This window comes from Spermophilus citellus, assembly GCF_964194105.1.
Source record: "Spermophilus citellus genome assembly, chromosome: 3".
Taxonomy (NCBI): domain Eukaryota; kingdom Metazoa; phylum Chordata; class Mammalia; order Rodentia; family Sciuridae; genus Spermophilus; species Spermophilus citellus.
Genome location: NC_138184.1, coordinates 127,050,189 through 127,072,241, shown reverse-complemented (window position 1 = coordinate 127,072,241; position 22,053 = coordinate 127,050,189).

Here is a 22,053-nt window from a genome sequence, read left to right as displayed (position 1 = left end):
ATATGTAGCATACCCCAAAAGGCAGGCCTCCAGGACCCACCACCTCCAGAGACACCCTACCCACCACCTCCAGTGGCACCCTACCCACCTTCAGTTACCACTCAGTTAATCTCATTGATACTGCCGGTTACCAGTGACGACGAGTCCTGCTTCCTCACATGTTTGAAGTATAGCATTAGAGAAGCACGCCAAGGCAAGCATATAAAACAGGGTTTACTTACAAAGGTGTAACATAGATTTCTCCTGGAAGAAGGGGGTCATATCTGGTATCCTTGTATCCCAGGAAGTGAGGGTGTTCTGCCTTTTCATGTGTCCTAGGCTTCCTTTGTCCTCCTGCTTGCTTCCCCTTATCTCTCTCTCCTTCTTCCTTATGTGATTAGGTCCCAAAGATGGTTGGTGGGGTGACCCAAAGTTGAGAAGCAGGTGGGCTAGAGGGACCAGGGTGGAGTAATCTGGACAGGAAGGGATGTAATTAACAACTTTTATAACTGCCTGTAGGGAAGGACAATCCCTGGGACAGGTTACTTTAGCAACAGGTTGGAGCAGGGCAGGTTATCTAGATAAGGGTGGAGGAAGGCGTTTCAGTCCCTCAGGGGGTGGTCTCCAACTTCCCAGACTTAAATTGGCCTCCCTGATTGACCTGACTTGATTTACCTATCTATATTGAGTACCTGACTAATTCTGGCTTCGCCATCAGGGGATTAAGCCACTAGTTGAGTTAAAGCTCTCATCACCCTATTATTTCTCCTCTAAACATTCTTGCATTGTTTCACACATGAGCTTTTGGGCGACACTTCACATCCAAATCATAACAAAAAGGCAGAAGGACTGCAAATTCAAAACCAACCTCAGCAATTTAGTGAGGCCCTAAGCAACTTATTGAGACCCTGTCTCAAAATAAAAATAAATAAATAAATAAAAAGTGGTGGGGATGATTAAGTACCCCTGGGTTCAATCCCTGGTAAACAAAACAAAACAAAACCTAAGTCAGATAAACTCAAAGAAATACACACATACACTACGTACACAAAGAACACATCACAAAATTTATAGCACAGAAAATCTCGAAAAAAAAAATTGAATGCAGTCAAAACCTAAAACAATCCTGAAAGCAGAGAGAAATAAAGCTTACCAATACACTAAAGACTTAATTTTTGACCAGAATTTCAGCAACTATTTTTGTAGACTCAAATAAGTTTAATCTAATATCTATATGAAAGACAAAAGTAATAAAATGGCTAAAATTATTTTGAAAAAGATGAAATAAAAATTACTGTTTTTTATCATAAAACTGTACTGATTAAAAGTAGTTACTATTGGGCTGGAGTTGTGGCTCAATGTAGTGTGCTTGCCTAGCATATGTGAGACACTGGGTCTAATGCATGGAACCACATAAAAGTAAATAAAATAAAGGCATTCTGTCCATCTACAATTACAAAAAAAAGTACTTACTATTGGCCAAATGATACACATAGATCAAATAAGCACATTATAGAACCCAGAAATAATCCCACACAAATATGTCTTAATGATTATTAGTAAAAGTTAAAAAGGAAATCAATGGAGGAAGGATAGTCTTTTCAAAAAATGGTGCCAGAGCAATTGAAAATCTGTAAGGAAAAAAAAAAATGACCCTTAACAGGAGCTTTTACCTCATGCAAAAATTATATCCAAATGGGACACAGACTTACTATAACTCTTCTAGAAAAATATAGGAGAAGATATTTGAATTTAAGGCTAAACAAAGTTAATATATTGATATCAAAAACATGGTCCACAAAATCTAACTGATCAGTTGGGTCACATCAAAACTAAAACTTTTGCACTGTAGAACAATCTGTAATGATGGGACAAGAGGCAGACTGGAAAACAATATTTGCAAACTACATAGTCCTGAGAGAGGATTAGAGTCCAGAATACACAAAGAACTCTCAAAAGCCAATAGAAAAACAACAAAATAAAAACAATCCAATTAAAAAACAGAAAAACAGTATGTAACATCTATCAAAGAGGATATACCTAGGCAAATAAACACTTGAAAAGATGTCCAAAATCATTAACCTGCAGCGAAATGTAAATTAAAATCACAATATTACCACATACCCATAACAATGACTAAAACAAATAGTGAAAACATCAAATGCAAGAGAGGATGTGAAGAAGCTGGATCATTCTCACCTTGCTGATGGGAATATAAGAAATGAGAGCCAACTGAAAAGCAACTTGGATCATTCTTAAGAATTGTCTGGTCTACTGGGGAAAAGGGGCTTATGGTTTTTTTTTTTTTTTTTTTAAGAGACAGTGAGAGAGGAGAGAGAGAGAGAGAGAGAATTTTTTTAAAATATTTTTTTAGTTCTCGGCGGACACAACATCCCTGCTGGCATGTGGTGCTGAGGATCGAACCCAGGCCGCACGGCACGCCAAGCGAGCGCGCCACCGCCTGAGCCACATCCCCAGCCCCGGGCTTATGGTTTTTTAGAAGTACTTCTTACACATGCATTTGAACTCATGATTATCTCAAGAGAAAAATTTAAATTGGTTCAATGTTTTCACTAGGTTTCTCACTTCAACCTAAGAACACTCAGGCTGGGAACAACTGGAGAAGAGTCTGGATTCTGTTGCCCACATTAATTAATTGATTATCCAGCAACTTGCGGCCTGGTTTCCAGTCTGCTTCTTTACCAGCCTAGAAATCACAAATTCCACCCACCTGCCCAGTTAAACTAACTGTGCATCATGAGGGCAGATCCTTTCTCCTCCCATTTCTGGCCTCAAATCTGCCTTTCCCTGCATTCTAGTTGTCCTTAATGTCAGAGTTCTGGCTCTGCTTGCTATGACCTTCCCAGGCATTTGTCTCTGATTCTCATCATATTTCAAGCTGGAAGAGGCTTCGTCCAGAGGAGAAGGAGAATGATTGTTGTTATTTTTCTGACTTGGGAACATTGATCTATTTTATAGTATGCAGATATGTGGCTCTAAATTCATGATATCACTACAGAATATGCCAACTTCTGGAACATCTACTGTGGCCCATGACTTCAATCAGCCCAATCTTGGGAATACCTGGCACTATGATCCTACATCTGAATGTGCTTTTCATCTCATTGCTCGGCCTCTCCCTTCCTTTTCTGTTCAGACACTCTCTCGGCTTGCCTTTATCTTGGGTTGTCTGCTTAGATGGTTCTTCCTCCCTGGTTTGTTCATGTAATGCCCCTTCCTAATGCATTGCTAACTGCTTCCTGCTATATGTCAATTCTTACCATGCTGCTTAAAGAGTACTTGTGTTATAAGGATTTTTCACTACTATTTCCTCTGAGATTCATAGCATTAATCTGTGCCTATTTTATGGCCTCATTGATACTGTGGATATGGCATCTTTAATGTGTATTAAAGCATCCCCATAAAATCTGATCTTTTAGGCTAGCATGTCCAGTAAACTAACAATGCCTACAATACAGCCTAATGATACACTTCTGCTCCCCACTTGTGGTTGTCTATTAAAGCACCATGACCTTTACAAAAATTTAGTGCGTTATCTTTTTTTTAACTTAAAAATTATTAACACCTTTCTGGTATGTTAGATGAACCAAAAAGAATTCATTAGCATTAATTAAGATCCATACCTTCATTCAGATTTTTGTAATTTTTCCCTAATTCCCTTTTCATATTTCAGGATCCTATCCAAGATACCACATTACTTTTAACCATCATTTTCTTTTGGTTACTCTTGATTGTGACTGTTTTGCATTTCATCTGTGTCTTTAATGATGCTTTCATTTTTATTTTATTTTCAATTAACACAAAATAATTGTACATGTTTTATGGGATATAATATGATATCCTGAGAAAGTTATACAGTATATAATAATAACCAGTTCAGGATTATTAGCATACCTATTCCTTAAGCATTTATCATTTTTTTTGTGGTGACATCATTCAAAAGCCTCTCTTTTTCTGAAATATATACTGTTATTGCTAGTTTAGCCTAATGTGCAATAGGGCACAGTTGTTAGGAAGGTGGTCAGGTTATTTTACAGAATGCCCTTCAATTTGCACTTGCCTGGTGTTTTTCTTATGATTAGACTGGGGTATGGGTGTCTGGGAGGAAGACTACAGAGGTAAAGTACTCCTGTCATCACATAATTCCAAGCACACATCTGTCAATGTGATTTATCACTGTTGATATTGGCCTTGATTAACAGGTGGAGAGGTGGTGTGCTAGGTTTCACTATCTTTATAGTATTTTTATCTTTGTAAATACTGAGTACTTTCTTATCAATTTTATAAATTTAAAACATATAAAAGCACACTATATTGCTTTCAGGTGATTATTCCCACAGTTCTGTTCTTGGTACATTTTTTATTCTTACTATCTTTGGGCTAATTAAATAGTCTGAGCTACTTATATAATTTGAGTTTACTCCTACATTTCTATGCAGATGACTCCTAAAGGTACAGCTCCAGCAAATATAATGTTGGAAGTATTATGGTTGCATTTTTAAAGCATCATTTCTCATTAGCAGCTGAAAGCAGTCATATAAAAATTGCACTTTTTGTTCCTATACACACTCCAGTGCTTACACCTTTTCATGCCATGTCTGTTACCTAATAGTATAGTCTATTGTCTACTCATCAGTTTCGCCATTCTGAGCTCTTCCTAAGACAAATTTAAGTACTCATACTTACCTAATTTTCAAGAAAAGAGGTATTTCTTGACAATTAAACATATATCAAAAGTAGTTCTGCCTTTATAATTATGCTTAGCCAATTTCACTAAAATTCAGAAAAATCTGAACGAATTCATTGCCACATAATGCTTTATAAAGAATCAGGTGAGGGCCTGGGGTTGTGGCTCAGTGGTAGAGTGCTTGCCTTACATGTTTGAGGCACTGGGTTCGATTCTCAGCACTGCATGTAAATAAATGAATAAAATAAAGGTCCATCAACAACTAAAAAAATTTTTTGAAATAAAGAATTAAGTAATCAGGTGATTTTATTTTTAACATGAAATATACTGCATTCTGAAAAATCTCCTTTTTCTTTTCTTACTATTTTGAAATTCCTGCTACTTCTTTCTTTTCAATGCTACTTAAATGTCATAGCAAAGGCATGAGAAATCAAAATAGAGTTCTATTTTTAAAATTTTTATCCAAAAATCAAGTAACTTTTTCAAATTTAATATAAGAGTTCTCATTATTGAAAAAACTGAGGTTTGTTTTCCCCTTTGTGAACTAAACTTCAATAAACATTTAAAGATATGAAGTCACTAGTGATTTTAGCTTGTACCTGAAATGTAAATCCTTCCCCTTCATACGTTGCACAAACTAGTTTCACTTGACATCTAAGTATGTGTATGTATTTATTTATATATGAAGGCTGTAAACATTCAATTTTAGACAGAGCACACCTGAGTGAGTCTACATTCTTTCAGGTGTTGGATGCAGCAGGGGAACAGCCCCTGGTTTTGCACAAACCTCAGCACAGTACTTGCCACTCTTTCTCCTGTCTTATCCTTCACTTAATACCTACTCACTCCTTAGATCTGGACTTAAAAGGAAGCCTCCTTAATCTTGTAACTAGGTCAGGCTTTGCTGTTGAAAGTTCTCATGACAACTCTGCACCTTTCCCTGTTTCCCCTTGTGCTGTTGCTAAGAAACACTGAGGTAAAGCCTGTCTGTCTGGTGTATATGGCAAGCTACAAAAGGCAGAAAACATTTTGCTTTAATGGCTATTTAACCGAACAAGCATATCCATCTCAACAAGTGTTTGCTGATCACTTGGTTGATGGCAAGTGGTCTGCCAGGTATCAAGGACATCATAGAAGTGAACAAGAGAGAATGATTTAAACATAGGACATTAGACTTGTTCCACAGGGATTCTAGTACAGTGGGAACAGAGCATGGGGCAGTTGCCAGGTGTCCCAAGATGGTAAGGAACACCTGGGAGGAGGAGGGAGGTCTTATACCATTTCGAGAGAGGGGTCAGCATGCAGGAGGTTGTAAAGAGGGGTTTCCATTGAAATTAGGGAAGATTTAAAAATCAACTGCTACAACTGAGGTTCACTTCCCCTTTGAAGTCCTCAAACCCCACCCACAACACACTATAAATAAAATGTTTAAAGGGGCTGAACTGCTCAAGAAGAGAAAGGAGGAAGGGCTGCTCTGGTATGCAACAGGACTGGCTGAAAGGAATGCTGGTCAGGGCTCCCAGGAGCCTGCCTTTGCAGCTTGGTCATGCAGCAAAGAACCACCATGGCTGGGGAGATGTGGCCTGCACCTAAACCTATTCCCACTAAAAATGTTCAGTCTTTGGGCAATCCTGGTTATGGTAATGACAACAACAGTGGAACACTTTTTTTTTCCTTTTTTGCCACTTCATGGGGTAAGTTAAGACACTTCCACAGCTTGTAAATTTGTGGAAGAAAAGTTGAGAAATCTGGTGTGTTTCATGATAGAGGATGATATCTCAAGCAGGATGGGTGCTGACTCAAGGTCCAGGTTCTGTGAATCAAACCCATCAGCTACAGCCTGTGACTCAGAATCTAGTGACACAAAGGAGCAAGCAGCAGGGAATTCTCCCATACTCATGGCCACGGTCACTTCCATGACAGATTGAGAAGACATAACCACTCTCCCCTCTAAGCACTTACATGGCACGCATTAGTCCTCTACTAGACCTACATACCTACCTATACAGTGGTTTATCTCTGTGTCTTTTGAGCCCTGGAAAAGACTATTCATGTAATCAGATGTTGGCCACAATTTTTAATGAAGGAATGAATGAATGTGTGAATGGTGGTATAAACTCAAGGGGTTATTTTATTCTATAGATTTTATCTTTATTTTATCTTTTATTTTAATTTTATTTTAATTTTATCTTTATTCTACCATTGTATGTAAAAGTGATTCCATTTCTTGACACTTTAGTTTCTTCTATAGTATTTTGAGATTCTATCGGTCTTGAGGTTCATTGTGTGGCACCATAAGTAACCCCAAAAACAGAAGCCAAGGGTAAGATCCTTCACATCTCTGGCACCCTGAGCTTGGCTACCATCATCCATTAGCAGGTGATAATTTCCAAGAGCCCTAGTGGATGCCTGAAACCATAGATAGGACAGAACTCTAGATATACAGTGTTTTTTCTAAATATCCATATCTATGGTAAAATTTAACTTAGGAATTGGCCTGAGTAAGAAGTCAACAATAATAACTAACAATAAAGTAATTATAACAATATAAAATAATTATTATTGTTTAAAACTCATGAATTGTTTATTTGTGGAATCTTCTATGTGATATTTTTAGACAATGGTTGACTGATGGTAGCTGATACCTCAGAGAGCAAAACTGTAGATGAGAGGTAACTACTGTATTTAGGTTGAATTCAGTGCAGACAAAACTCAGGAAGCCAACAGGCTCAGAGGACACTTAAGGAAGCATTATGTATACAATTTGTAAAATTGTTTAGCTTAAGGAATAGATTATTTCTCTTTTGTGTCCTTCATTATAAATTGAGGTTATTACAGGCAGCTGCTTATATCTATGGGTACATGCACTCAACCACAGATTGAAAGTATTTGAAAAAAAATTGCATTTCTACTGAACATATACATTTTTCTTCTTCTTATTATTATTATTACTATTATTAATATCAAGGATTGAACCCAAGGGCACTTAACCATTGAGACACATTTTCAGATATATATATATATATATATATATATATATATATATATATATATATATGTATTATTTATGTTTATATGTATTATTTAGAGATAGGGTCTTGCTGAGTTGCTTAAGGCCTTGCTAAGTTGCTGAGCCTGGCTTTGAACTCACCATCTTCCTGCTTCAGCCCCTGAGCTGCTGGGATTACATTTGTGCACCACCGGAAATGGCCTATACATATTTTTTTAATCATTATTCCTTAAACAATACAGTATAACAACTATTTACCTATCAATTTTTGTCATATTGGGTATTATAAATAATTTAGAGACGATCTAAAGTATAAATAAGGATGATTATCAGTATATGAGAGATGATTTAAGGTGCATGAAGGCTGTAAATATAACATCATTTCATATGAGGGACTTGAGCATCTCTGGGTTTGGGTATCTGTGGGGAGTCCTGGAATTAACCCCTCTGGATACCTAGTGACAACTGTGTATTTATACTGAAATCTCTCCATGGTCATTTTAAACAAAAATAATTCTGCTGATCTTCTTGCATTGTAATTGGAGTGAACAGTGTCATGTAGATGATCATATTTGTTTCCAGCCTGACAATGTTGATCTCATAGGGAAGAGGCCTTTTCTCTTGGAGCCCCTAAAGAGAAAGCTTCTAATATAACACATCCAGATCATATCTAAGGAAGTCCTGGACAATCTTGCAACCCTTGAGCAATGACAGGGAGTGCGAATTTATTACATTTTCCATTGTCTGGATTCCATATTCTAATTGAATGTCTGCTCTAAGAAATATGCTGCGAATGTTAACAAGAAGGACTGACAGCCCTGGAAAGAGTTGACCCAGAGCTGCCTCCTATTTCCTGCAGGCATCCGTTTCCCTCCGCCTGCTTTGATGTGGGTTTTGGCAATTAAGAGTTTGGGCTAGAATGATTTGGAAATGGTAAGACCAAAAGCAACTGGAAGAATTTGCTTTCTGGCTTGATTTTAGATGAATGGAATTCCCACTTAGAAAATTCTTCCGAAGGTGTTATTATTTATTTTTCTTAAAATACTTTAAAACTTTTCCCCCCAATTGCATGCTATTTTCAAGGTTTAAAACCTAGAGCCACATTAAGTATCCATGTCTGTATTGTTAAGATTTTATCTGGACTGAATTCCCAGCAAGGGGTGACCTGAGCAGTCAGGTGGAGCATAATGATAGAGACACCAATGATGACACAGTAGTTGATGATGATCAGGATGAGAATATTGTTGAGCCCTATGCCAGCTCTCCCTATGCATCTGTTGGGTTACAGAATCCTAACAACCTATGAGGCAGGTGCCATTGTTAGTTTCACATAAAACAGTCAGATGACTAGAAAGATTAAATGACTTCCACAACTCATAAGAACCCCACAAAAATTCAAATCCAAGTCACACAATTAAATATTGTTAATTTTCTAGGTTCTTGGGCATAAGACACAAGTATTCTGCCCCTTATTTGACACTGGCCTCATTATTTCGAAGATGTTCCTTGAAGAAGTGCATTTATTTTCAATATTTTATTCATTTTGATGTATATTTATTGGCCACCTTCCATAGATCTAGATTATAGTGGATGCCAAATCACAATCTCTCTGAACTCTCTATTTTACAATGTATTCAATTCTTCATTCAGTGCTGTCAGTTCATCATTCAGGAACGCCAACTCAACATTACTGTCCATTTTCCCTGAGCACAGCATGGTCTTTACCTGGGATACTCTGAATCTCTTAAGTCTTTCTAGCTTTAGATTTTCCTTCACTTGTAATTTTTCTAAACTGTCACTTTGCCCAAACTCTTCACAATAAATAAAATTTAATGCCTTCTCATTCCTTAAGTTACAAAACAAAAACTTTTCTCCCAACTTTTGGGGCTTTGAGCAATTCATTACTGAGTTAGACCGTGAATAATCCCAGGAAGTCTGAAAATTACAAGACTTGATGGTTCTGTAATTAGAATGTCTCAGATCAGTCTATTTTCCACTTTTCCATCCAAATCCTTCCAGGCACGAAGGCTTTGAAAAGCCAGACATTTGAGGAAAGAACTTCTTCTCTTCACTTGTATCCCTGAGATTCAAGAGAACATTATATGTCTCCAGCATGATAAGCCAGCATCCTCCTGTGAATAAAAACGAATGTAATAGAGACAAAGAGATGGGATTTTTTCTTATTTGATATGATGTGATCTTCAATTTAGGGATTGGGGCTGTGGCAATGAGTATTCAGACATTTGATTGTGGCTTCTTTGTGGTCTTAAAGGTGTTCCAGGTGATATGTCCTTTTGCTGACAGGATACTGTTGCCCTCTCTTACCGCCGTCCTCAAGGAAGTGCATGCCATGTGCCACTGGGGACAGCAGCAGGTAATGAATGGCCATGGTCAGGGAGGATTTGGAGGCAGATTCCTGCTGAGGAGCCAAGATGAGACAGCATCTCAGCAACACAGTGTTCTCTTGGGGACATTTGTAAGCCCAGATCTGACCTGTTTTGGGGAGAAGGAATCAGTTTTCCTTCCTCCCTTCCTTGGATAAAATACCATAGAAGCCCATCTTCTCCTACTCAAAATACAGGTACCTAAATTGTGAGGTCCCCAAAAGCAGACCTACTCCTAAGCTCTGTGTCATGCCTTAGAACTCAGAGGAAGTCCCCATTCCACTCAAGGACTGCTCTTGTTTCAGCTTTCAAAATGCAAGAATAGCTTGGGATGTAGCTCAGCGGTAGAAAACTTGCCTATATCTGGCATGGTGACACGTACCTACAATCCCATGACTTAAGAGGCTGAGGCAGGAAGATTGTGAGTTTAGGATCAGCCTCAGCAGTTTATTGAGGCCTGTATCAAAATAATAAATAAAAAGGATTGGTGATGTGGCTCATTGGTTAAGCCCCCATGGATTCAATTCCCAGTACCAAAAAGAAATATGCTTGTCTTTCGTTGCTTAACATGTATGGGGCCCTGGATTCAATCTGGTACCATAAAAGTAAATGAAAGTAAAATAATAAAATAAAATATAAAAAGCCGAGATGCAATATAATATCTCTCTTTGTTCTTTTTAGTGAAATTTTACAGAGGAGATGTTTCCCTTCTATCCCGTCTACTTGTCTCTGCCTCCTATCTCCTGTGCACAGGGGCATTTATATGTATACTCAGACCATCCTTCTGTTATGAACTGAATGTGTTCTCCTTATGCCTCTCTTAAAGCCCTCATTTCTGATGTGATAACATCCAACAGTAGGGCCTTTGGGAGGTAATTAGCATTAGATGACATCAAGAAGTAGAGCCCTCATAATGGCATTAGTGGCCTTATTAGAAAAAGAAAAGAAACAAGAGCTAGCTAGTTCTTTCTCTCCCCTGCCCTAAGCCCATGTGAGGACTCAGGGAGAAGACTCCATGCACAAACTGGGAAGATGGTCCTTTCTAATACCTGACCATATGGGCTCCTAATCTTAGACTTGAGCCACCAGAACTGTGAAAAAATAAGTGTTTGTTGTTTAAACTGCCCAGTCTGCAGTTTTATATTATGGCATCCAGAATAGACTAAGACATCTATTGAAATACATTTTGGGAGAAATACTCCTCAGGAACTTGACAGTTTAAGAATATTTAGAAAGGCAGGGAACAACACTGTTACTCTTTGGATCATGTTAGCTCAAGATCTCAGTTTTCTATTCTGGTCTGAATCTTGCTTTTACATAACTAAAAGATCATTTTAGTATCATTTCTTCTAGATAATTGAGTACAGGTCCCAATACCTACATCTGGAATGGCATATGGAATCTTGGGAAACAGTTTACCCAAATTTTTAAGTCTAAATTAGACATCCAGATTCATCAGAGACCAAGTGAAAATACATGACAGACATTTCCTTTACTCAGATACCCTGACCATGCTCAGGACCAACCCCATGAGACACCCCTCACAACCAGGACTCCCTGGGGGCCCAAGTGCTGTGCTGCCCTAATATGGCCACATCCATGAGCTGGGTCCCCAGAGGCCCCTGTCTGAGCATGCTTTGGGTATTTACAGGAGAGTTAGTGGTCTAACCACTCCACCAGGTCCCCATTGCAGAGTGCTTGGCTGACAGGCCCCATGGGGCCAAAGTCTCACCCAGAGGAGGATGAGAAGAAAGGAATCCCTTAGACATACAGGCTCAGGGGCCTCAAAGTACAGGAGAAAATGAGGGTGAAAGCCAAGGTAGATGTGGGCCCTGGTGGGGAGTTTCCATTGGTAGCCATGCTATAGGCCCAGGATGTGTGAGGCACCTGACTGCTGTCATGTCTTTGTATGCCAATGTCTGTATGAGCCACATCCAAGAAGTCAACACTTATCCCCGCAGGTCTAATATACTGATTTGCTACATAATGAATGAATTTTCATATGTATCTGGTTATACCTCTAGACTTCTATTAGTCTGTGGGACTGTTCATTGTATGAATGTTAATTTCTTAAAATTATCCCATTACAGTATATTTTACTGCATGTTTATCCTGGTACCTCTTTGTAGCTCACTTTTATTTTTTAGAAATCTATTTCTCTGACTTTGTTTTCCACGTGAAATTTCAAACAAGATTTTAGGTTTTGTTGTTGTTCCTGTTGTTATTGTTACCAAGAGTGTGTTACATATAATGAGCCAGAGAGAATTGACCTTTTTATGACACAGGGCCTTCAAGAATATCACACATTTTCCCTTTTTCTTAGAGTATACTTATTACATTTTTATAAAATAAGGATAATGAACTTTGCACATTTAAAAATTGATTGTTAAGTATTTTATTTTTTATGACTATTTTTAATGGGGCCTTTTTTTCCTATGAATAAGACAATTGCATTATTTAGAATAAGAGAAAACTTGTATGCCAGTTTCCTGCATAATTAACATGTGTGAAAGCTGTCTTTAAATCATTGTACATTTATTTATGTCATTCTGCACAGTATTTGAATAATTATCTTTGTTTACTATCTTTGTGACAAACATTTGCCTACACCCTAGATAATTTTAGTCCTCATAGCAGCCTATGAGATAGTTGCTATTATTTTCCTCATTTTATGGGTGACAACAGTGAGCCATGGCACCTTCACTATTGTTACACACTGAAGAGCTTCACACTGAGACCAGAATCCAGGCCATGTGGCTCAGTCTGTGCTGGTAATCACAGTGCCACCAGGTCATTTGTTGTTGTTGTTGTTTTGTTTTTAAAGGCAATTTATTTTATTTTTTTATTTTTAGTTGTTAATGGACTTTTATTTTTTATTCATACGCGGTGCTAAGAATCGAACCCAGTGCCTCACACATGCTAGGCAAGTGCTCTGACACTGAGCCACAACCCCAGCCCCAGATCATTTGTTTTTAATGAAAATATATCCAAAATAATTTTTCTCACTGTTGTCCAAGAGAACAATGTGAAACTTTGTAAGCTAGTATTGAAATGTTCATGACGTGAAAAATAAGGAAATTTGCATATTTCAACTATTTCAACTTCCAGTAAACACCCACTGGCACCAGCACCCTGTGGACCCTGCTGGGTATGTTACAGGACAGCATGTAGGGTCTTCCCATCAATGGTGCCAAAACCTATCATCTCTAATAAATGTCAAGAAATTGACCTATTTTAAGTAATCTGGTGATTGAAACAGAAAGTCTGCAATAAAAAATCTTGCAGTTTCTCAACAATTTTCTAAACATGTTTATTTTGGGTCACAGGGTTTTGCACAGGAAAATTGACCCCATTAACTTCTGATGGCGTGGGATTGACTTGATTACACTTCTGACTTTTTCCTTTAGTTAATTTATTGTGTTTATTTCTGGATCACAGGGCAGGGAGTGGAGGCAAATTAAGGAAAGTCTATTTTTGTTTAGTCTAGTTGGATCTGGGGATGTAATGACTTGTCCTCCCCATTCTTTCCTTTTTTTCCCCTCATATCCTGACCCTCTCCCATGAGTGCATATCTTCTGCAGATGAACAGCTTTACAAAAAAGATAATTTAGATCATTTTTAAACATAAGCATTTTCAACAATGCTTATGAAAATATGCACAAGTGAAAAAATTGAAGCTCAAAAAGGTGAGTTGGCTTGTGTTTATCACACAGCTCATAAATAGCTGACCTTGACCCCAAGCAGTACATTCTTCATCGTTGTATAACACAGGCTTCCAAGTTCATCATGATAAGACCTCACATTTTATGTATTTTTAGTTTATAAAGAGCATTCACAGTCCAAATCTTCTTAAGAACCATAAGTCAGAGGCCTTTATCATTATCATTAAAAAATGCAAAGGGGATGGTCATAGAGTTAAGGAATAAGTCCCTGGTTATAGATGGCAAGTGTCAGGGCTACCATTTGAATCTAATGATGTTAGTTTCCAAATATGTGAACTTTTCTATCTGAATATGAACTCAAGGCATCTACCATCCAAAAACAGGTTGAAAATCTATGAAGACACTATGTAGTTTCTCTAGCTCTGTGTTCGGTTGTATTACCCCTTTCTTCTACATGGTCTACTCTGCAATGAACCCCATCTATTGTACTTTCCATCCCCAACATTTTAGTGTTCTCCTCCAGAAGTTGTATTTGTGTCTTTTTAATGTCTTTCATGTCTGTATTTACTATGATCAATCTTTCCTATAGTTTTTTCTCTGTTCTTCTCTTTTATTAATTAATTAATTTATTTTAAGTAGGTATATATGACAGCAGAATGCATTTTGATTCATTGTACACAATTGCGGCACAACTTTTTATTTCTCTGGTTGTACACGATGCAGCTTCACACCATATGTGCAGTCACACATGTATCTAGGGTAATGATGGCCATCTCATTCCACCATCTTTTCTGCTCCCATGGCCTCTCCTTTCCACTCCCTCCCCTTTGCCCAATCAAAGTTCTTCCATTTTTCCCATGCCTCCCCCTGCCTGTTATGGATCACCATCTACTTATCAGATAGAACATTCCACCTTTGGTTTTGGGGGATTGGCTTATTCACTTAACATGATGTTTTCCAACTCCATCCATTTACCTGAAAATGCCACAATTTTATTCTCTTTTAATGCTGAGTAATATTCCATTGGGTATATATACCATGGTTTCTTTATCCATTCATCTATTGAAGGGCATCTAGGTGGCTTTCACAGTTAAGCTATTAAGAACTGAGCTGCTACAAACATTGATGTGGCCTCATTAATATAGTATGCTAATTTTAAGTCCTTTGGGTATAGACTGAGGAGTGGGATTTAGATGGGTCAAATAGTGGTTCCATTCCAAGTTTTCTCAGGAATCTCCATACTGCTTTCTAGATTGCAGTCCCACCAGTAATGTATGAGTGTGTCTTTTCCACCACATCCTCACTAACACTTATGGTTGTTTGTATTCTTGATAACTTCCATTCGACTGGCAGTACTTTTGATTTGCATTTCTCTAATTACTACAGATGTTGAACATTTTTTCATATTTTTTGATAGAATGTATATCTTCTGAGAAGTGTCTGTTCAGCTCCTTAGTTCATTTATTGATTGGGTTGTTTGTTTTTTGGTGTTAAGTTTTTTTGAGTTCTTTATATATCCTAGCAATTAGTGCACTATCTGACATGTGTGTTCTATTAGACACACAGTTCCTGGGACTGTGCTTTGTTGCATATCATAGGTTTTTAAATATGTGGGAAAAAGTTATTATTGTGTTAATGTCTTTGTCTACTATTTTATTATATGTTGGTCATTCCTGCATTGTTTTCTTCATTAAGGGATATATTCCTTTCTTACATAACTGACAATTTTATTAGATGCAAAACTGTAAGTTTGATATTATATGGTGCTGGATGCTAGATATGTTTTGTTGTTGCAATAATTTTTGAGCTTTGCTCTAGGATGTAATAAATTATTGAAAATGATTTGATTATTTTAGGTCTTACTTAAAAACTTTGTCATTTTGGACAAGACCTAGGGCTAGAACTAAATTTGAACTACTAATGATGTTTTTGCTTGCTGTAACCAATACCCTGTGGATATTTTTACTCTGTTGTGTAGGTAAACAAACTTCTCATGTGAGTTTTAGAGGTGTTCCTTTCTGTCCTGGGTACTTTCCTCACACACAGGGGTAGATCTGCAGATGCAAGGATCCCTCTGCAAACCCTTTGTTCTTTCTCTATACAGTTCTTTCCTCTCTGAGATTGTGCTTTGTCGCATATCATCATTTGGAACTCCTGATTCTATCTCAACTGATCTAGTCCCGTTAGGATGACTTGAATTTGTCCTTGCTTTGTGAAGCTCATGGGCCCTTCACATTTTGGGTGGCCTAGAGTTTTTGCAATCCAGAGAAATCTACTTTTAAAATATGAGCACACAGTTACAAATACAAAACTGCAAATTCAAAATCAGGTGAAAACTGGGGTATTTATTTCGAATTAGGGAAGAAGACACAATGAATTCTGAAAACCTGAAAAATGTCATTAACACTTCTTTGAGCTCATTTTCTTTTAGTAAGAATGAATCTTTCTAATCATATCTGAATTTTGATATGATAGATAATTAAAAAGTATAAAAATTAATCCCAGATTACATATTCATAGTTAAATTACACTGTAATCTGCTGTTTTGTTGTTTTGAGCCACATAAAAACACTATCATATTACTCTTACACTGGATACCTTGACTTACCATGAGTCAATGTAGGGTTTAGTGCTGGAGTTCTGACTCTGTATTGCAGTGTAAGGGGGCAGCTTGGCCTGTGGTCCTACCCACAACCCCCAGATTTCATTTAAATGAGATGTGCCAAGTATTCTTAGCATATTTTGATATTTTAGGTTGTATAAAACCTTGGCCTCTCTCAGGCATACATGATGTGGTAACCATACAGGTGTGGGAATTATAATAGAGAAATACAGGACTTCTGTTAAAAAATAAGAAATGTATGTTTATCATCACATATGCTGCATAACTGAGTCTGTTCTCAGAAGGAGAGAATTACTTAAATGAAGTGTCTTTTGTCTGATGTCCAGGAACTAACGCTTATGTCTAGACTACTTCCATAATGTCTACTTGCCTACATCCTTTTTTTTGACATTTCAGAGCTTCTTTCTATTCTATGTGGCACAGACATTGGGTAGAAGGAACATCTTAGGAGAAGTTCATTTCACTGTCTTTTTTCCTTTGATCTTTGGGTCCAGACATCTGGTGGAGGCCTCATGGACTTTCAGTTGATTCCTAAAATCATTTCTACCTTGGGACAACTAGAAGTGACCTATTTGTATGTTTAAATGATTAAGAACCACACAAATCTCTCACACTAAACTCAACTTACATATTTCCTCTGCCCCCTCTTCCTAAACTCCCAGATGCCCAAGTTCTATCAATGCTATTGCTATTATGGGAATGTGCAGAAGTCGTCTCAGGGTGAAATGAGACCACATCCCTAAACAAATGCAGTTAAAATAGATTACTTTTGTAAATTTTGCAAAATCAACAAATATTTAAATCAATGAACCCACTGCTAGTTCCCTCTTGGAGTCTTAGAGGGGTCTGCTAGGGGTAGTTCTCTAGGTTTCAAACTTTAAAAGACACTCAGTAAATCTGTTCACCATCCTGTCATCTCCCAAAGGACAGATGTTCCAGCCTTAAAGTAACTTCTGAGTATGCTGTTTTTAGGCCAGACATCCTTTGTTGGCCCAAAGAAATCCAAACTTGAGCAGCTTTGAAGGCATATGCCCCCTGCCCCATTACCTGAATCCCCACCCACTCCTCCAGTAGAGTGGGCTGGCCCAATTATCATCTTCTACTTTGCTGGGAGAGACAGAGCTAAACCCTTGGCTTTGAATGCATTGAAAACAAGGCAAATATACAAAGTGGTTATACTTAAAAAAATCAGGATAATTTTCTAAAACCATTGTAGATGTGAGAGGCTTTGTAATTTACCAAATACTTCATTTTTTTTCCCCAATCAACTCTCACCATAATCAGGTTAGGTAAGCACAGTTCTTTCCATTTTACAGATGTGCAAATGCAGGCTCAAAGTAGTTAGTAAATGACCTTAGATCATTTAACATGGTTTGGAGTGCAGAGACTTGTCTTAAAATCAGATTCTCTGACCTACTCACAGATTCCTGAAAACACACCATGAATCCTCTTAGTGAGTAAACTCCCATGGTAACACACCTAGCACTGGCAGCCACATAATTGTGTATGTTGGGTGACTGTTCACTTCTCAATTTGTACACAGCTCACACCCCCTTAACAGCAGAGGTTTCAGATAAGATGGTAAAAAATGTAGCATGTGTAGAATATTGATCAAATTTATTTTCAAGTCTCACCTGAACATCATTGTGAATTAAATGTAATTTTTTACTTTCTTTCAACAGTTATTCTTTCTGATAAAATAAATATTCAATATAGTTAGTAGCTTCATTGAAAGTTTCCTTAACTAAAAGAAAGAAAGAAAGAAAGAAAGAAAGAAAGAAAGAAAGAAAGAAAGAAAGAAAGAAAGAAAGAAAGAAAGAAAGTTTCCTTAACTGGATTGTCAGAAATTAATGGCCACCCTGGGCAACTTAGTGAGACCCTGCCTCAAAATTAAAAAATAAAAGGGTTTAGGGATATAGCTCAGTGGTATAGCATTCCTGGGTCCAAGCCCGAGGACCTCAAAAAGTACTCTTGTATTTATTTTGTTCCTTGGGTTTCAATTGTGAACTGTCACTATATATTTTGTTGTTTCAGTTGCTGTTATGGTTTGGATGTAAGATTTCCCCAAAAATCTCATGTATGAGAAAATGCAAGCAGGTTTATAGGAGAAATAATTGAATTATAAGATCCTTAACCCAATCAGTGAATGATCCTCTGATGAGATTAACTGTAAGTGGGTAGGGTGTGGTTAAAAAAGGTGGGACATTGGAGGTGTGCCTTTGTGGCCTATACTTAGTATCTGGTAAGTTTCTCATTCTTCTTACTGATCATCATGTGAGCTGTTTCACTCCACCACACTTCTCCGCCTTGATATTCTGCCTCACTTGAGCCCCAAGGGATGGAGATAGCTGTCTATGGACTGATCTCTGAAACCATGAACCCTTAAATAAACTTTCCTTCTGTACAATTGTTCTGGTCAAGTCTTTTAATCATAGAAGGAAAAAAAAAGCTGAATAAAACAGTTACTGTAGCTTTGGCCTTTAGGAAAACCTTTCAGGTTGACCAATGCCTTTTGATATACCCTTGTGTGTTTGAACATTTTCTTATACTACATGATACTTCAAGTTCCTTGAGTATTTTTTCTGCATTGGCCCTAGAATCAGGTATTAATCAGAAAGTACTATCTGTCATATAGCTTACTCTAAGTTTAGCAACTCTCATTACCATGGAATATTGATCAAAACTAATACTGGCACAATATCAGTAATTAAACTGCAGGCTTTCACCAAGTCTGCTTTCACCAACTTTTCCACTAATGCCCTTTCTCTGTATCATGTTCTAATTACAGGATCCCTGTTGTGATCCATTTTGAGTCTTGTTAGTCTCCTTAGGTCTGAGGTCGCTTCTTATCTGTCCTCATCTTCCACAGCTTTCATACTACTGAAGACTACCAATCAGGTGTGTTGGGGAATGGTCCTATTTTCCTTGTGTGTAGTGTTTTCTCATGAATAGATCCAGGCTGTGGATCTGGGAGGAAGACCATAGAGAGGAGGTGCCCTTCTCATCACTACATGTCAAGAGCATGATGTCACCTGGAGTTGCTGCCATAAGTGAACCAGGGTCAGGTGGCCAAGGCCTGTCTGCAGATTCCTGCACTATCACATGACTGCTGTTCCCTTTCTGTTCTCCATTCTTAGAATCACTATGTTCAATCCCCATGCCAGTGGTGGAAACTAATCTAACACCTAGGAGGACAGAGGAGTTTCAAAGAATTTATTAATTTTTTTTACATTTAAATTTTATGTTAAAATATGTTAAAAACGCAACTGTAATTAATACTTTTTGTGTTTGTGTGGCATGGATACTTCTAGGTTGTGGGTTGTACAAATATCCTATGTCTCCTTAAAGTACCATCTACTCATTTTAGCATTATCAGTAGTGCTTTCTTTTAGCAATTACTAATATGATATATATTATTATTTTTTATTGGTTGTTCACAACATTACAAAGCTCTTGACATATCATATTTCATACATTAGATTGAAGTGGGTTATGAACCCCCAATTTTACCCCAAATGCAGATTGCAGAATCACGTCGGTTACACATCCACAATTTTACATAATGCCCTATTAGTAATTGTTGTATTCTGCTACCTTTCCTATCCCCTACTATCCCCCCTCCCCTCCCCTCCCATCTTCTCTCTCTACCCCATCTACTGTAATTCATTTCTCTCCTTGTTTATTTTCCCATTCCCCTCACAACCTCTTATATGTAATTTTGTATAGCAGTGAGGGTCTCCCTTCATTTCCATGCAATTTCCCTTTTCTCTCCCTTTCCCTCCCATCTCATGTCTCTGTTTAATGTTAATCTTTTCTTCCTACTCTTCCTCCCTGCTATGTTCATAGTTGCTCTCATTATATCAAAGAAGACATTTGGTATTTATTTTTTAGGGATTGGCTAGCTTCACTAAGCATAATCTGCTCTAGTGCCATCCATTTCCCTGCAAATTCTATGATTTTGTCATTTTTTATTGCTGCATAGTACTCCATTGTGTATAGATGCCACATTTTTTTATCCATTCATCTATTGAAGGGCATATGGGTTGGTTCCACAGTCTAGCTATTGTGAATTGTGCTGCTATGAACATTGATGTGGCAGTATCCCTGTAGCATGCTCTTTTAAGGTCTTCAGGGAATAGTCTGAGAAGGGCAATAGCAGGGTCAAATGGTGGTTCCATTCCCAGCTTTCCCAGGAGTATCCAAACTGCTTTCCAAATTGGCCGCACCAATTTGCAGTCCCACCAGCAATGTACAAGTGTACCCTTTTCCCCACATCCTCGCCAGCACTTGTTGTTGTTTGACTGGAGTGAGATGGTATCTTAGGGTGGTTTTGATTTGCATTTCTCTGACTGCTAGAGATGGTGAGCATTTTTTCATGTACTTGTTGATTGATTGTATATCCTCCTCTGAGAAGTGTCTGTTCAGGTCCTTGGCCCATTTGTTGATTGGGTTATTTGTTATCTTATTGTCTAATTTTTTGAGTTCTTTGTATACTCTGGATATTAGGGCTCTATCTGAAGTGTGAGGAGTAAAAATTTGTTCCCAGGATGTAGGCTCCCTATTTACCTCTCTTATTGTTTCTCTTGCTGAGAAAAAAACTTTTTAGTTTAAGTAAGTCCCATTTGTTGATTCTTGTTATTAACTCTTGTGCTATGGGTGTCCTATTAAGGAATTTGGAGCCCGACCCCACAATATGTAGATCGGAGCCAACTTTTTCTTCTATCAGACGCAGAGTCTCTGATTTGATATCAAGCTCCTTGATCCATTTTGAGTTAACTTTTGTGCATGGCGAGAGAAAGGGATTCAGCTTCATTTTGTTGCATATGGATTTCCAGTTTTCCCAACACCATTTGTTGAAGATGCTATCCTTCCTCCATTGCATGCTTTTAGCCCCTTTATCAAATATAAGATAGTTGTAACTTTGTGGATTAGTCTCTGTGTCCTCTATTCTATACCATTGGTCCACCTGCCTGTTTTGGTACCAGTACCATGCTGTTTTTGTCACTATTGCTCTGTAATATAGTTTGAAATTTGGTATCGCTATACCGCCTGATTCACACTTCCTGTTTAGAATTGCTTTTGCTATTCTGGGTCTTTTATTTTTCCATATGAATTTCATGATTGCTTTCTCTATTTCTACAAGAAATGCCGTTGGGATTTTGATTGGCATTGCATTAAACCTATACAGAACTTTAGGTAATATCGCCATTTTGATGATGTTAGTTCTGCCTATCCATGAACAGGGTATATTTTTCCATCTTCTAAGATCTTCCTCTACTTCTCTCTTTAGGGTTCTGTTGTTTCATTGTATAAATCTTTCACCTCTTTTCTTAGGTTGATTCCCAAGTATTTTATTATTTTTGAGGATATTGTGAATGGAGTGTTTTTCCTCATTTCCGTTTCAGAAGTTTTGTAGCTGATATACAGAAATGCCTTTGATTTATGCGTGTTGATTTTATATCCTGCCACTTTGCTGAATTCATTTATTAGTTCTAGTAGTTTCTTGTAGACCCTTTTGGGTCTTCTAGGTATAGAATCATGTCATCTGCAAATAGTGATAATTTAAGTTCTTCTTTTCCTATTTTTATGCCTTTAATTTCTTTCGTCTGTCTAATTGCTCTGGCCAGTGTTTCGAGAACTATGTTAAATAAAAATGGTGATAGAGGGCATCAGATTTTAGAGGGAAT